Here is a 19150-nt window from a genome sequence, read left to right as displayed (position 1 = left end):
GGCGGCGCGGCGTCCTCGCGCCGAATTAATCATTTCAACAGCTGCTGTCGCATTAGCGGCAGCGGATAAGACAAATGAACGTCGTGGAGCTTGTTAAGACGTAATCCGAGAGATGTGTCTGCGCCGTCTCCCGCTTCCACCCTCGTCTCCGCCGTCGTCGTCGACGCACATCCGTAGTCGTCTCATCCGGGATTAGACGCCCCCATACCACGGGTAGCCATTTTCTCTGGTGATCCCCCTTTGTTTATCAGCCACTATGAAATATTTTTTCTCGCTTTCAAACACGCAGGAAGCGCTTGTTGCTCGTAACGCATTGCGTCATGTTCATCCGTTGAGGATTAAAAAATTAATAACTATAACGCTATATTTTCGATATTATCTATCGTCAAGGGACGATCACGCCGTGTAAGGCGCGAAGATACGATCGTTAGGATTGTTCCGGTTGGGGTGGCCGGCGAGAAACGTGACGTTCCGCATTTCGTGATTCGAGATGTCTCCGATGACAGATAGTGTCAATGCGGGTACCATCGGGGGACTGCAGGAAATACGATGTGATCTTCACCTGGCTTGCACTATCGACAATGCGAGAAACACGATTGCGCCGCAAATATATTCCTCATCCTACCGTTTCGTGCTTGATCGTAGAAATCAATCCTGAGGAAAATTTGTACTCTGAATTTTTAAAGCAGGCTGCATAATGTGAATTTTAATTTTCATACCGCTACTTTAATATTTATTTCTTTTTCTCATATCTTTTATTTTTAATATCAAATAGAAAAAAAGAGACAGAATATTATCAGACTGCAAGTAGTGGAATGGATGTCTTGAAATAAATTTGAAAATTAATAATTATGCTGCGTCAATAACAAATTACATCTTGAAAAATACTAGTTTAGTAGAGAATCACTAGATTTATATATATCTATTTGTATCTGTTGTGTGTATCTGCTTTGTGATACTCCATATACGTTTATAGTATTAATAAGAATTAATCGACAAAATTAATATCTTTTTGGGAAAAAACTTTTCCAATTAATACATTAAAGCGCTATACTGATTTGCCATAGAGTGGCTTTAATTATCAGCAAGTACATTATCAACAAAGTGCGACTACGTGAAGCACTTTGTATATAGAAATCGGCTTTTCAAATACGGGTGCACGTTGGCGACGGCGTTCTTCGATTCTACTTCGCTTTTGTCGGGCCGAGTATTGCGCCTCTCCATTTTGTCATCCCCCAGCGGGGTTTCAATGTTGTAACCATGGAGACGTCGCGTTTCCGCAAGGGGAACGTGTAAAGGGTGTCGGCCGTACGTACGCAAGTATGGAGTGACTGCCATTGTTAAAACTTGCGCACGTATCGCGTATACGATGTCGCTTTACTGAAAAAACTGCAGCGCTATTATTGTCATATTCCAGTTGATGCATGTGTAATATTTGCATAATAATAATTTTTCACAGAGAAATCAATAGCGTAGGAAAGAATGCAAATTCCTTAACTCGTGTGTTTGTTTAATTGTAAATTGTAATTGCAGATATAATTACGGTAGATAATATTAACACTAATGTCATATAATATTTTTATTCTCGGTAACATGATTGTGTTCAAAAAACAGTTTCGGAAAAAATAAAATTCAAGGCATACAAATTTATATAAAAATTTCTAAAAATATATAAAGGTTTGATCATAATATTATCGTGTGCAATTATCGTAAAATTTATTACACATCTAGGTATATATAAATCTCGGCAATCGAGCATTACGTAAGATGAAATGGTTGACACGAAAATTCGCTCTCGAATCTGTCAATCTTCCAGCATGTCGCAGCGTGTCCTCGGCGTTAAATGGCCAATGAGTTTCATAGGAGCCATTAAAGGGTCCTTGATTCGTAATGAGACTCTCGAGAAGAGCCTTATGATTATCCACCATTAGGACAATAGGGAATAATAGCGAGAGAGATAGTAGGAGATGGAGTCTATTGGACGTTTCATCCGAAATATAGTTCCGATTCACTACGAAATCTATTGCACAAATCTAATTTTATCTAATTAATTAATAATTAATAATTGCGTATCGTGAAACGTATCTTAAGAACAACGAAATTCTGTATTCAATAAATAGATTCAATAGAAAATAGTATAATCAGTTTATTAACAGGTACGTCATCTTTTTCTTTGCATTCATGCAAATTGATCTCGTTCGCGTATATTGACGAAACGCATACGTTGGCAAAAAAAGTTATTGTATTTCAAACGAAGGAACCGTTTGTTAGTTCCGGGCCATGTCACGAACGCAATTAGTGAGTGATTCGTCAAGCACTGCGAAGTCCTCCACAGTAATAGCGAAGGACCCTCCAGACGTTGGAGTGTCCTTCCGGTAGCGACTGCATTTTGATTTGCGTCCCAGCGCACTTCCTTAAAGTGCAAGTTCACTTTGACAGGAGCAGGCAAGCCTAACGGTCGATTTCTCGTTTGTGCGTTTACTCCTTATTAAGCTTGGATCAAATAAACATGATTGATGCGGAAACCATATCGATGCATCGTTTTCTGATGTGTAAAATGATCGGCGATCTTTGAGAGTGTCTTGCTACTTAGCCGTTTCACGTTTCAGAATCTTGACGTTGCAAGCAGCGAGATATATTCTTTTTAAGAAGGGATCTGTTCTCTCTCAGGAAAAGGAGAGAGAGCGCGCTCAAGAGAGAGGAAGGCAGAGGAAGGAAGAGAGATATCGCGGTTGCTGTTTACACGCACGGGAAAATCGTGCGGCGAAGGTGGTTTCAGCAGGCTCCCATTGCAACCGGACTCCCATTAAAGCAACACCCATTGTAGCCAGAAACGAGCATTGTGACGGCATTATTGTATGCGGCGAAGACGTATTGTAATTCACCGTGTCCTCCTCATCGTAGGCACCGTTTCTCGGCGCCTCGTGACACGACACCTGGTAGGTGTAACGTTGCCGCCATTTCCTATTAAAAGAATAATTTGATACGTATCGCGGCCAGCAGTTCACACGAGGGTCGTGTTGTTCGGGATCCAGTCGGATACCCCGAGCGATAAATACATCGTGGTCTATCTCGATTCCGTGCCATCGCGCGAGAATACCGTGATCGTCATGATGTGACGAAATGATGTGTAATCTTGCGATCTGCATTTACCAAAATTGCCGAGAGACAAAAAATTATCATAAAAATGACAAAAAATGGAGTATTATTTGAATTAAAAATTAGTGTTTGAGATATTCCTAAAATAAGTAAAACTGGAAAAAGCAGATATACTGTCTGCCGTGATCTGTGCCATATTTATGCTATATGATGTTATTTGTGTCTATGTATTGTATAATACAAGTACAAAGCGGCAGCTTTAATCATGTGAATATTTTTCTTGGACTTTTAATCAATTCTTCCGCTGGCATTTCCAGGAATAAAAAGGTGTGCGATTAATTAGCCGTATCGACGCTCGGGCATCGACTTCTACGGCAGTACCGAAGGCGAAAGCCGCCGAGTGATATACCTTCGTGCGGCTTGGATTTTGCTCACGTAGAAACCCCGTAACGAAGTTACCGAAGCTTGGAGAAGCTCCATCCGACGAACGACGGACCTTCGTATAACGTGTCTCAATTCCAAGAGCCCGTGTGCTCGAGAGCCCATAGAACCAAACTCAATATGGCGGAGTCAATTGGACGGCCCGTACTTTAGGGGTGTCCCTATCTCTCTTAACTCTCTCCCTCTGCTCTACTGGCGCCCGGAACACAGTCCCCTCCCCCTCGTCGTTCTACCCCGTGTCTTCTTTCTCTCCCTCTTACGTACATAATGGGGACACAATCGACTTTGAAGCACAATCGATAGTTACGAGGTCCACCCCGGCGAAAACGCCACGGCTCACCTCTTCATCGACTTTGAATGGCACACATGCGATCGACCGCCGTGACCGAGCGGCGCAACTCCCCGCCATGCACGCGCGTTATCGTCTCTTGGAAAAAGCACATGGTGGAGGCGCCATTTTGTTTCTGATACAAAGGTCCCCAACGCCCTGATGTACGTCGAAATTCTTATGCGACCAAATGAAAGCCCTTTTATTTTACAGAATACCTGCATAAATTCTAGCATCACGGTAGAAATAAAATCAAGTTGCTAATGTTCAACATGTTATTCTTCCACTAGATAGAATTGTTGATTTGCATTAATGCATTTGTTAATAAATGCATTAATAATGCATATAAATGCGTTAATAAATTAATAAATTAATAAATGCGGAAAAGGGACGCTAATGTCTCGCGAAAATAAATATCATCGGATGTTAATCACTCTCGCGATGTCTGTTCACGCTCTTTATTAAAAGGAAGATTCAGTTTTGCAAATTCGCCGTACCCGAGAAAGATCCCGTTTAAGCAGGCATGATAATATGATAATATTGAATCTCGCGATTCTAGCATGCAAATTCAATGAGACGTATTTGCAATAAAAGATGAGAATCATTTCTTTTTGGATCGCTCGCCAAGAGGCTCGACGTATCCGCCAGTGGCGACGAGTTAAAAACGTCGATCGTCACGTCGCATCGCCATGGCGACGCTGGGGGGTGGCATCCGTTATACACAACGGCGCTCATTTGTTTGTCATTTCCTCGCGGCGCGGCGACTCGCGGAAACAAAGGACGGGGCACGGAGGCGCCGAACAAAAAGCAATCCGTTCGACAACCGTTCGTCTGCCGTTGAGCTGTTCGCGGGGTGGTTGCTGCCGGCACCCAATGGTGCCAGCCGGGTGGTGAGAGGGTGCCCCGTTGTTGTTGCCGCTCGCGCGGGGGCGAGAGAAAGAAAGACAGGATGAGGAAGGGGGCGGGCGAGGAACGACGAGGGAGAGCGAAATGTCGGGAATTACCTGTTCGGAAGAGAGCATTTCGCCGTCATTTTTATTTCGTTTCCGCGAAAAACCCCGTTAACGCGCGCGCGACCTGATCTCCGCTCCGGTGCGCTTCGACGGAGCGGAGGTGTCGATCCTCGAGAGAGATCGCCGGCTTCGTTCCGTGTCTCCGCGCGAGCGTAACCGCGACGAGTGACCGCCGGACAAGTCCGTCCTCCGCAAGAGTGAATTAGAAACGTTTCACGTTGTAATTGTGCGCCGATGAATTTTTGCACGCGTGCTTCAACACATGCGAGCAACGGCGGTCGAGTGATTTTCGATTCTATGCGATGGATGAGATTTTGTCGTACAATTTGGATATTGAAAAAGGAAATCAGATAAAATAAGAGTGAATCGAGGATCGAGGGAGGTGACGTCATAAGCGTAACGAATAATCGAGATTGAATTCTCTGGTACGTTTGAAGTCTTACGTCTCAAAGAGCAAACTGTGCCTCTTAATATGGCCGGCATATTATTATTTCACGTACCGAACACTCCGCGTGTGTGTTTTCTTAAATAGAAATATGAATGGGCATTAACGTTTGTACGTGACTCGCAGGTGGCACATGAAAGGCGTGTATTCTACATTCAGAATCGTATCGTAACGCCTGCCACAGCAGCTGACGTCACAATTATCGTCCCCCTCTTCCCCCTGCGACCTAAATAACTCTCGTTATATAAATTCAGACCCATCCGCGCTGACATCGAACGTCGAGGCATTCGCTGATATGTCAGCGCACCAAAGGCGATCCGTGAAGAGTTTCAAAGAGACTCGCGCGATTTAATGGCAACGATCGGCGAAGTACGTGCATACGTACCTATACATACATACGTATATATACTTAATGTATCTCTTGTATAGCGGGTTCCGCGGCCAAGAATCTTAACAGCAGCGATACTATCTGTCGCCGAGGATCGCCTAGGTATCCTCGAAAGAGGATGTCAATGGCCGATCCTCGACTGTCCGGCTCCCTCGTTAGCGACGATGACTCTTCCACTTTACGAGGCCCGAGTTGCGAGAGCTTAACCGCGCATTTTCTCCCCTACGTCACACGGTAGCCGAGTGTCGATTACATGTATGGTGGATATAAATAAACCGGCACGGAAATTAGTCTATGGAACGCTTTTTTTCTCACGCGCAAAATCGCCACGCCATCCTCCGCCGATGAGCGTGACTCTTGAAACTGACCGGCACGATTTCAGTTCGAAGCATCGAAAGGTGAAGGTCTCGCTCGCTGAGCGAGTGTGCCACGTCGTCTCCCGCGATTTAACGTCATCACTGAACGCTGGCACAGCTTATTACGACTAATTGCGACGAATTACGCCTCGCGAGGGGCCGGTAATCGGAGAATTATTTCTTCAGCGCGATCGTTAGGACGACGATCGTTTTCTCTCGGTGCTCGCGACAATAAATGTTTGATAGTTTAACCACTATCGCTGCTATCAAAGATTTCTCAACTTATGTTCTCCACTTGATAAATTAAGAGACGTCAAAGCGAAGTAAGAAGTTCGAGTACAGCGCTTAATTGAATCGCGAATCTTGGAATCGCGTTGCGTACATTTTGTCATTCCTTATTGGATTAGGTACCTTCCGCAGTTCTGAGCATCTCGAGCTAAATAAATCAGCACGTCAGTTATCATCAAGTTAATGCTCTTTGCCTTGTCGGAATTTTATGATCCTAGAAATCCTAGGACGGTTAGTCGTACACATTAAATAAAATCGTTCAATGCGGATTGTTAGAATGCATTTTCTGACATTCAGCGAAATTGAACAACAATGTAGCTTTTCTATGAGCCCACTCGAGTTGTTTCTGCGTGTGATATGTAGGCGCGTTATCCATGTGTGGACGAGGTGCTACAACTCGTATAATATACTCTTCCACGCTCACGGGATAAACGGGACGAAAGGGGCCCATTGACTTCGTTCATTGATTTTACGTCAATCTGCAGAGAGTACCCTTACGGGAGTCTCGGTGATGCGTTTACCATAAGCGATAAGGGCGGCGCGCGGAGAGGGTCGTCCGCTCGCGACACACCCCATGAAAGGGAAATAGAATAGAAATGACCCCCCACGGGAGTCGCATTAGGGACACATGGCCGAGCGACAAAGCCCGATTCGCTTTCGACCCTCCAGGATCTTAGGCGTGTATACGGTTACATAACGTTACGTGCCCGCCACCCTTCGGATCGTACAGGGGTTGGTACGAGGGATTGGAATGCACACTCGTACCACCCTTCGGCGATGGAAACGCCATTTTGCAAGCGGACGATCAGCGGCGGACGGACATTTTTCTCTTTCAGGTTTTGTCCGCCCTTCATTTTATCTCATATAGCAACAAAGAGGAAATCTAAAGATCCGTTTGCGTTACTTTTGAAATAATATAACTGTAAAACGACGCTGTGTCAGATTTACAGGAAGATATAAACACGATTGATCTTATTTTACTCTTGTGAAACCAACTATTTTTAATAGTTGATAGCTTCCGGTCGATATATGAATATACTTGATCGATATTCGAAGATTCTTATTTCATCTCTGTATATCTATGGTTTTGCAATAAATAATGAAAAAAATGGTCGGAAAATTAATGCATTATCACGCAGTGCGTTGATTCTTTATCCCTTTTCCATAGAAGCATAGGAGCGGATACAGTTACAGCAGCGAAGTGGCGAAACGGAAGGATCAGCCGCGATCGCAAATGGACTCGACCAGAAGACGTGTTCTCTGGTAAAACCAGAGGATCTGTAGATCCGTATCGGGACATTCTGTGGACACCTGTTGTGTTGTGTCACCAAACGTACAGTCCTCCAGGTTCGCGTTATCGCGGCCAGTTGAGCGACTTCTCGTGTAAAACTGAGACATCGGGACGGGAGGATCAGCGCGGGCGGGAGGGGAGACAAAGGTTAATTTGGTACGAGCTGTAATCCGTCTCATCCGTCGGATGGAGTTCCAGGACCCACGGACGGGTGACAGCGGCCCGGATTACTGCCTCGCTCTGTCGAGGATTATATCGAGCGCGAAAAAAGATTAATCGGCGCTTCCACCCGATCTAAACCCCGTGCGTACTTTTAATGAAGCTGGAACGGCACGTAAACCAGCTGGAGGAGGGGAGCTTGGACGTCGAGGTTGCATAATTGAACGAATAATCAGTTGTTCGCGCCGATAGCACCATTTAAAATCGATGCTCTGTTAATTATCGTTCTCTTGCATTTATTAATTTCCTAAATAAAACAAATTTGGAGATTTTCTTGTTGCAAAAGCAAAAGTTAAGAGTATGATAACGATGTTACTTGAATATTATAGTTGATACACTTTTAATATTTCACTTGCTCCTAACGTGCACGCAGAAGATGAAACGCCAGACGCGTGAATACGTGATATTCTGCTGTCCGTGTCTCCCGGGTGGCAATTTTATCAGGTTCTAGTATTAATTTTTCTAGTTAACGCCGGACGGTCCCTGCAAAGTACAAATTCGGAAAATGGCCACCTTCCGCATGACCTTAATTAACGTGCCGGCTCCCTGAATCTTGTCCGAGTCGCAGGATCGAAACGTGCCTGGGATCGCGATGCTTATCCATTGTTCGCCGTCAACGATGGCATTACGCCTGTAACCATGGTGGGACGGCGCGGGAAGTCGAGCCGACGCGACGCGTCTCGTCGTTAATGTAATGGCGAAAATGGCGAAACGACCCGACATCACGTAGAGGTAATTCGGCACGCGTACGCTCGTCTATCAAATTGATTTTCGCGCCCTTATAGGTACATCGTTATTTCCTCGTTCGCTGGACGACACTATGCCGCAGCTGCTTTGCATGCGGATTTCGTGAACGCAAAAAATGTCGCGAATATTTTTTCACAGTACCGCGATACCTTTTAGTTTACTAGAAATACAGAAGATATAAAGGGAATTCTCGAAAAAAAATTTTGCATAAACAATCGATCGCGCGATAATAATCTTTAAAAGAGTTGCTGCGAATATACCTCGGAACAATATGGCTTAGTACTAAAAATAATATTGACCGTACAAAAGAATCCTACGAAAACACGACCTTTATGAACTAATCTGCCAGATTTTCGTTTCTGTGTAAATTCTAACTAGATCGGTTTTTCCGATCTTATACGAGTGGAAATCAGAAGAATGGAAGGGAAACCAGATCGTTCAGGTAGTGTTTGGTCGTGCTACGTATAATAAGAATGCTCAAGCATCCAGATACATCTCAGTATGATAATATTTTCACAGTTGCTGAAATTTGATCGATTTCAGTTTCTGTGTGCGCAATGTGAAATTGATTCTTTTCGAAACCAGTGGCTATGAATATGTTGTTTGATTAAATATTTCTTCACGGTCTTTCAACCCTATACTATACTATAATATAAATATGACTGCCGTATGCATTAACAAAAAGTTACAAATGCGTTATGTACAGTTTTTTAAAAATAGATGATATTTCCAACTCTTTGTTAATGCATACGGAGAAGTCATATTTAGCGTGGTCGAGGCGTAGCATTACATCGTGTTCTGCGAGTACTATCAAAGTGAACGCTGCTTCTTTTTGCATTGCCCTTGAAATGGAATCGGAAAATGGGAGGGATATACAGACAGGACGTGACGAGACGCTTTTGGAACGCTCAAAAATGAAGAGCGAAGAGTGTGCGAGGCTGCAACCGTCGCTTCATTTCGCCTCGTCCTAATTGACTCGCGCCAGGCACCCAATCGGGCCGCAAATTATAGGTCTCGGGGAAAAGAGCGATTATCGGCTAAATAAGAGAGACTACAAACAAACAGTAGTGCCCTGACTACGGAGAAACGCAAATAAAAAGCCGATAAAAAGCCGCCGTTCCGGTGTAGTCAGGTCTGCGGTATAGAAAGGTCCGAGCTCGATCGACTGCATAAAAACTCATTTTAACGCATGCGAACGATATCCGTCACGTCCGGTTTACGCGAGATAGTTTGAGCAGAAAATTATTCGTCTTCCGTTATTAATTGAATCGAGTATTGAATCGAGTATTCAAAGTTTCAGACAAGCGTGGACGCGCAAAACACTTTATTATTAAAATTGGATTATCATGTCTGCATTATTATGTGATGATTTCATTGCATATACAGGGTGTTTCCTAAGTAAGTAGACAAACTTAAGGAGGATATTCCTTGGCTTATTTTAAGAAGAAAAGGTCATATAAACATATGTCCTAAACTGCTTTGTTTTCCAAAAAAATGTACATCACTGTTTTCGTTCACTTTTCGTTTATTATAGAACAGTTTGTGTTATTGCAAATGAAACAAATGAAAAACAATAGTAACCAAAAAGAAAAATTATAACGAAAAAGAAAATAGTAACTAAAAAGAAAAATAATATCACAGTAACTGCTGAAAATGTCCACCTGCAGCCATGATACACGCGTCAACTCTCCTTTCCATTGATTGACGTACATGCTCAAAAATACCTGGAGTGTTACGTATTCTTTCACATCCATCTATTATACGATTTCTGAGATCTTCTTCATTTTGAATAGGTGTAGCGTAAACTAAAGATTTAAGCTGTCCCCGTAGAAAAAAATCTACTGGATTTAAGTCTGCTATCCGAAAAGTGAACGAAAACAGTGATGTACTTTTTTTGGAAAACAAAGCAGTTTAGGACATATGTTTATATGACCTTTTCTTCTTAAAATAAGCCAAGGAATATCCTCCTTAAGTTTGTCTACTTACTTAGAAAACACCCTGTATATTATTTTTGTCGTCCGACTATCCGAGGCAAGACTCATACATACATATAATTTATTCAAGCATTTAATTAAATATTATATTTTTAGCGAAGCAAATATCGAAAAATTTCTCGATATTATGCGGTAGGGACGTGTACGTAATTGATTTATAAAAATTTGTGCACAGTCATTTGCATCGAGCGCGATATACATAAAAGTATGTTTATTGTTGCGATTAATTGTGGACTGCGAGAGACGATCGTCGCATCGTCAGTTCGCGTGCGTTCGCGAATGCACTTTTGTGTTCCCGAAAACGCTCGGCAGTTAGCCGAGCGAGAGACTCCCTAGAGATGCCGGTGATATCTCGGCTAGCCACGAAGCGTACTGTGGATATAGACAGGTACGTTTAAGTAGATCGAAATCTTATCGTCGACCACGATCGGTAGCGGTACTCGGGTTACGCTCAAGTGGGCCGTTTAATTTATCGAGTGCGACGGCGCAATAATAACAGCTGCCGTTTGCAAAGGGGAGGAAGTGTGATGCGACGACGATAGTTACATTAATAATAAAGCGGCGGATAGAGAGAGAAGGAAAGGGAGAGGGAGGGAGAGAGAGCCACTTCTCGCGACTCGAAGCCATCACGCGGTGTGAAGGTCTACTTAGCATTCGGTGTCACGTAGAGCCCGCGTTTTAATACATCAAAAACTCGGAGAACCCCCGCCTGGTCACGGCCGGGTTTCCAAGCGATCCTCTTTGCCCGGTACGCGACACCCCTGGGGCTCACCCCGCATAGCACTCATTTGTTCGGCCTCGAGAGAGAAGCTCTCTCGAAGTGAAAGAGAGAAACGAGGAGAAAGAGAGAGAGAGAGAAGAAGAGAGAGAGAGAGAGAGAGAAGCGATGCGTACCTTTTGTTTTGCCGAGGGCGTCCTCCGATTGGCGCGTTCGCTCGGTCGCGCCGGCCATAGCAGCCTTTTCCCGGACTAGGGATATCGGGCCAATAGCCTACTCGAGGGCGTTCCTGGGGCGGAGATTGCTACGCGTTCCGCATCCGTCTTGTCGTTGTTATTATTATTATTATTATTATCATCGCAGCGATGTATACCTTTATGAGTTTCCGGCCGCATCCGCAACGTCGGTAAGAGCGCCGCTTGAAGAAGTGCGAGGCGCCTCGTCTGTTGCACGGTAGATGGCATCGTATGTACGATGAAGAAGGAACGCGAAAGCTTCTACACATCCTGTGCACACAAATAACTTGTAATCATTTACAATTTTACATATATTAAAAATTTAACTTAATATTGAACATGGTTCGGGAATATATAACTCCTTTTTGATTTCTTTTTTTGTTTTGTTTTACCTTATTTTTATTTTATTACTGCTATATTACTCATGCATACAAATTATCTTTACTAATCTTAAAATTATCTCTTTCAGTTATAACATAATATATTATCAGCCAAGCATATGCTTGCTTCATCTATAAATACTATCGTTTGTTTTATCTATTTAATAGTACCGCATTGAATACTCGAAATAAAATAAAACACGAAAATTTCTTTACCTTGCAGCAGAACTGGAAATCAGAGCGGCACGATCATGAACCAATTCAGCGTTCCGCGTTTCACTAACAAACTCGCGTAACGGTCGGCGAGTCAAGTCACCACTTCGTGCGTTAAAAATTCGTTAAATTCGTGATCCGTCGGGAATATTCGCGCGAAACGCTATGTTGAATAACCTCTGCGTAGATTAAACGCGTCGAGTGCGTTGTTATTTTGCGTCGGTCAGTCCGATCAACTCGCTCAGAAGTAAGACGGTGCATTCAATCGTTCATCACCTCGTCTATCACTTTAGCAACCGAATAACCTCTCTTAATTCTAAACTGCCACCCGAATTGCATTTAGTTGGCCGGCGCAAGCTTAAAAACGTTCGATTTGCATACCGTTACCGCACCGCGTTCAACGAAACAACGAAAATTGCACATCGGATTCGTTATCGATACACCTGAATACACCACATTTGCTAAGCAGCGTGAAGTTGCAGCGGAACCGAGCCGAAACCGAAACGCGGTGCGCGGTCAGTTCCCGCGTTCCCAGTGACAGAATCGTGTAATGACACTAATGACCGACGAGTTGGTCATCGTGATCGCTTCGCTCGCTCGAAAATTGTTGGATTTCGTGCGGAACCTCGTGTGGCTTGTCCAAAGTGTCACGCGGAAATTATCCGCCGAACGGAATCTGTGGAGTCCGAGCGTGCCGTAATTTCGTCCAAACCGGACCCGTGTGAAGTTAGCCCCCAACATTAAAAAAAATTAACTATCTATAGCTTATTCGATTGCTCATCGTTTGCACATGTATGCACATTTCGAATTTTCGTTTGCACATTTCTGTGATTGTTAATAACTTTTTAACTAAGGGTGTGCAAACGAAAAATTGACCTGATTCGGAATGTGCAAACGAAACTTTGTCGATTAATGCCACTTTGAATGCAGAATCCGTGTTCCGAGCTTTTTTGCCAAATTCGACCGATCTCGAAACTGTGATTGTTAATAACTTTTTAACTAAGGGTGTGCAAACGAAAAATTGTCCTGATTCGGAATGTGCAAACGAAACTTTGTCGATTAATGCCACTTTGAATGCAGAATCCGTGTTCCGAGCTTATTTGCCAAATTCGACCGATCTCGAAACTGTGATTGTTAATAACTTTTTAACTAAGGGTGTGCAAACGAAAAATTGACTTGATTCGGAATGTGCAAACGAAACTTTGTCGATTAATGCCACTTTGAATGCAGAATCCGTGTTCCGAGCTTATTTGCCAAATTCGACCGATCTCGAAACTGTGATTGTTAATAACTTTTTAACTAAGGGTGTGCAAACGAAAAATTGTCCTGATTCGGAATGTGCAAACGAAACTTTGTTGATTAATGCCACTTTGAATGCAGAATCCGTGTTCCGAGCTTATTTGCCAAATTCGACCGATCTCGAAACTGTGATTGTTAATAACTTTTTAACTAAGGGTGTGCAAACGAAAAATTGTCCTGATTCGGAATGTGCAAACGAAACTTTGTTGATTAATGCCACTTTGAATGCAGAATCCGTGTTCCGAGCTTTTTTGCCAAATTCGACCGATCTCGAAACTGTGATTGTTAATAACTTTTTAACTAAGGGTGTGCAAACGAAAAATTGACCTGATTCGGAATGTGTAAACGAAACTTTGTCGATTAATGCCACTTTGAATGCAAAATCCGTGTTCCGAGCTTATTTGCCAAATTTGACCTATCCTAAAACTTTGATTGTTAATAACTTTTTATCTAAGGGTGTGCAAACGAAAAATCGACCTGATTCGGAATGTGCAAACGAAAATCTGTCAATTAAGTGTTTTTTTAATTAATTTGCTCGTGGGTGGGGGGCTAGCGTGAAGTTGGCCCCCCCAAAATTGTTTTGTTAATAACTTTTTTACTAGAAATGTGCAAACGAAAATTCGAAATGTGCATACATGTGCAAACGATGAGCAATCGAATAAGCTATAGATAGTTAATTTTTTTTAATGTTGGGGGGCTAACTTCACACGGGTCCAAACCGGCTAATCGCTCGTGCGTGCAACATCGCGGCGAATCGCGGATCGTCCGGTAACGCGCGATGCTGGTGACGTCACGGCCACTTAAACGCGTTTCTACTGTTTCGACATTAGTTCAATATTTACCGGTTTTTCTCCGCGTACATCGGTTCTGGAATTCTGGATCAAAGAGGAGGGAGATGGCGATTGATCTAAAAATCGTTGGAAATAAATGGAGTGTGCAGATCTGTGCCGTTGCGGTAAGCCTACCCTATATTGGTTATCTGATTTTTCGATGTTTACACTTTAGCATTGAAGGAAATGAAGAGAGGAGCCATCTCGAGTAATAACGGTTTCTGATTTTGCTGAGTTGGGTGAATTGGGTATTGAATACTTTTTCAAATAAAAATAGTATTGATTATTGGTGTGGTACTCACACATAATTTTGGACGTAACATGTATTATTTTTTTAACAACGTTTTGTTAAAAAATAATAAAATTTCATTACTTTATTTTAAAATATAACATATATGTAGATAAGATTTTATTAGAGTTTATACGATTGTATTTATTAATTGTTTTATATATGTATATTTACTTGAAGAAACTGCAAGATTATAAAAATATCAAACACAAGAATAATATATTGCAACATATCGGTTCTTTACAGCTTGAGCTTGCAAGCTATAAGATATTGAGCTTTTTGGACATTTTTATAAAAATAACAAAAATATTAAATTTATAGAGCATAAAGTATGAGAAAGTTATAGCTGACAGACTTCAGCATAATTTATCCCGTTAAAGGTCAAAGGTTTTCATATCCTCTGCGAGCACCCACTTGGCAGCGATAAGTCGAATTAACAAGCGCAAATTGGCGGGTGGTTGCTGCTTGCGAATGCAAGTACGAACATATGATCTCGAGCATTGATGACTTTCTTTATAACTCTATTTTTGAAATCAATGATTAGAACAAAATTTCGTGAGATACGAGGGTACAAGCTAAACATGCAAATTTTATTGTCGAAATATGTCAATTGTTACTTCTTTCTTCTGCAAAACAGTTTAATAAAAATATTAGCAAAAGGAAAGACAGAGTTAAAGTAATCTCAAAGAACTTATTGTAATATTAAATTTATTTAAAAAATCGTATATTAGATATAGTCCGAAAATTAGAAATTAAAAAATAGATGCTTATATATTGTATACATGCACTCTGAATTTCCGCTGAGCAACTTTATAAGAAGATCGCCCTTTAGGAAATGCTAGATATCTCACATACTCAATGTTGAGTAAAATTATCACGTGATTGATATAGTCAAGCAAATTACGAACAAAGTTAAATTGTGTACAAACTTTATGGGAAATTTCTCACAACGCGGGAGCACTTTCATAAATTACGAGAATCCCGTTCTCTCGATATGAGCTCTTATAACGTGTATAAACCGCATGACCGAAGTCACCGTTTGTACAGCTGATTCGGACGTGTATATTCATCTTCATGCAGTCGGTCGCGAGCAAATGGCGCTCATTTGTAGTGATAGGGATCGCTCGACATCTCGCAAAAAGCGCGGGGCTTAACGACCGAGATGCGCCTATGCGATATCCGGTTACAGATCCACCAGTGATATTGAGCGTGGCTCAATGCGCCTACCGGAATTAAAAATGTATTACGCAAGGTGTCGTTCGCCCGCACGGCGCACGGCCCGTTTAATCGACGAGCGCTCGTGTCACGAAAACGGGCGTCGCTTTAAATTAAAACAGCAAATATATAATGAACATTTTTATGCTTTAAGCATGCTTGTTATACAGTACATGGTAGCCTTCCATCATATACGTCCTTAAATAAAGTATTTCTCGACAAAAGTTAGTCTGAAACAATTAGAAAATTTCAGGATTAAACAATTTTACGTTTCTTAACTCTTTCCTTACATTAAAACTAATATTCTAATATTAACTAATATTCTTCTAAGAAAGTGTGCACCTTCTGAAGATTGTTATTACCTATTCTTATATTAATTTTTATATATTTTTATATAGATATATTTTTGCGTCAATAAAACGGTTTCTAGGATCCGCGTCGTTCAGTATAAGATTCACTTTCAGTATAAGGTTCGTTGATTCGTAGAAGCCGGCTACATCTACATGAGAACAGCGGTCAGCGCACAAAGCGGGAGCCTATAATTAGTAGGCTGACGTTGGTAGTTTTATAAAACGCGCTTTCTGGTAATTACCCGTTCGACGATATCGCGCCGCGTAACATTGCACCTCTCTGTATATATCACCCGATTTATCGCCGGCGGACGTGTCTTATTGTTAGATCGATGCGCCGTGCGCCGTTGTTCGCGCGATGCATAATGCAAGGATGCGCCACGTTACGAGCGCGTTGCGGCCGCGGCTGTCGTTCCGCACGGCGTAAGTGCATTGTCCTACGTCCGATTGCATCGTACATTTTAACGTAAAAATCGGAAAACCGTCGTAACCACGTTGGCGCTGCTTAAGACGCGAGTCGACAGGCAATTATTTTTTTTCTCGCTGCCGCGTCGCCATATGGGCGCATTCGCGTTTTTTGTGAGATAGTAATACATGAGGTGATTTCATGCGTTCCACGGCACTTCCACTTTGTCATAAATAATCATTTACGATAATCGATTAATTACCGGACAGTTAGGATGCGGTTTGCCACGCGCATGGTATTCCGTTAGATATATAACTTATTCTTTTACAACGGACTGATATATTCTTCCGAAATTTCCTGAAAAAACATTTGCTAAGCATGTGAGCGGTTTCCTCGTTTTTGATTGCATCATAAATATAATACAATGAAATGTTACAATCGATATAAGAAGTAGGAAACAATTGTGCAATATCGATATTCATTTATTTGTACGATATTCGAGCAAAGTTATTAATGGTCCATTAAAATCGAGCATATTTATTTATAAAAGCACATTTTCTTTGTATGTGCATATGAATTATGTCACTTACTGTTGCGAGCATGATGCAGGCAACGCGATGCTGGATGCACCAACTCGGACTTCGTTCGTTCCGTGGGAGTTGTCGCGTTTTTCGCAGTTGGCACTTCAACCGCCGACGAAAGCCGTCGTCGACGATAGAAAGGGGAAGGCAAAGCGAGTCCGTGGGATACATAGGAGATGAAAAAAGAGGCTTCACGACGCGCGCGCGACGGAAGGAGTTGAGAAATGTCAGCCGGCAAATTGGAAGAAGGGCAGCGCGGAGGATCGGAGGGTCGGGGCGGGAGGACGACTCTCTACGGCAGCCCCGACGTCAAATAAACATGCCAGGACGTGCAATTTCGAATATTAGAAGGTCCCGCAGGGTAGGTGCATCCTGCGTCAAGGCGCGTGAGCTACGGTGATGACGTTCGACCGCAGGACGCATCAGGGACTCACTTGCGCGGCCTGTTGCAATCGCAAGTGCTGACCGCAGAGTAAATGGGCGCCGGCCAGCAGTGGGAATTAAAGATCCTCACGTGCGTCGTCGGCCTGCGTGAGTGAAGAGAGTTTGAATGCCGTTCGACGTCGTTCGGTAGACTTTGAAGGACACGTCCGCAGTCTTGAAGGATTCTTGTTGAAGGATTCCTTTTACAACTCGATATACGATAGAGCGTCGTGTGACTCTTCAATTCTTCTCTTCTGAGATTTGAGGCGATAGCTCAGCATAATTTCTAACGGCTCGCGTTAAAGGGTTCGAATTAGAATTGTCGAGAGGAAAATAATGAGTTTTAAAGTAATATCGAATAATATTAATGTAACTTGATAAAAACCAAAATTTTCCTTTTGAGGTTTGTGGTTATATTCTGCAATTGTAGTGAGAATGGAATTGCCGAACCGCAAGTGAAATTCTGTCGTCTGTATTTATTGCTGACGCTAAGATAAATTATTGGAAATAATAATTGCGCTTTGTAGTTCGAGGAATTAAATCCAGGAATTATTTAATGATTCACGTGCAGCAGAATAGCACCGTGAGCAATACGCGATGACATTCGGCATCTGTCTATCTATTTATTGGGAGATTTAATTGAGGAAAGAGTGAGTCACTCATCTCTCTCGCTTTTTAATTCGCCGAATGAACAAGCAGGAGCGTATGCAACTGTTCTTTCGTTTGTAATATCATCGGGCATTAATTTACTCCTAAATCATACTTTCTTATTGATCCATATAAAGAAATCCATTTATCACATTTATTAAGATAAAAGGAATTGTGATTTATTAAAATGCATCAATTATCAAATTATTCCGTGAGTTATATCAGAACTATAGCTAACCGGATAATTTGGACGTATGTGCAGCTCCCAGCTAAATTGAAAATTCAGATCACGTAGCGCGTCGATCTTGAAAACAAAGCACTCCGTCCGGCGAATAATTTCGCCGCAGTGAAAAGGGAAAAGGCGAAAATATTCAGCTGTGCACGGCAAATTTAAATAATCTTTCAATGAGAGAAAGACTCGTCGAGACTTGGCGTAGGGGTGGCGCACCCTGTAATTTCGGGCGCGTGTGACTACGGGGTCGAAGGCGTTGATGAGATACGACCGAACAAGCCGCATTCGATATCGGCACCGCGGATACGGAGCGTGATAATAAATATCTGATAGACGCGTTCTTCTCTCGCAATAATCCGATAACGATAGCAATGGCGGCCGCGGCGTGAAAATTTTATTGGCTTAAGCCACGCGTGCGAATGTTCGATCGACGAAATCGCTCGCTTGCCCGTGTCACGTTCGTCAGGCATCGAGCGAGAACGCGATTCGCGCCGGACCTAATTTGCATGAGATCGAGCGCGCGAGCCCGACTTAAGTATAAGTTTCTGCGTCAGAGTGCTGGCTGGCAAAAAAGCTCGCCTGACGAGCGCGTTGTGCGCTCGTTAGATTGCGTGCCGATACAGCGCGATTGCCGCGTCAAATGATTCGTTTCGTCGACAGTGTATTGATATGGTAGAGTACATGAGCGACGTATGAGGAGATTCGCATTTATTGGATCAGC

Source organism: Ooceraea biroi, chromosome 4, assembly GCF_003672135.1.
Source record: "Ooceraea biroi isolate clonal line C1 chromosome 4, Obir_v5.4, whole genome shotgun sequence".
Lineage (NCBI taxonomy): Eukaryota > Metazoa > Arthropoda > Insecta > Hymenoptera > Formicidae > Ooceraea > Ooceraea biroi.
This window is presented reverse-complemented; position numbering follows the sequence as displayed.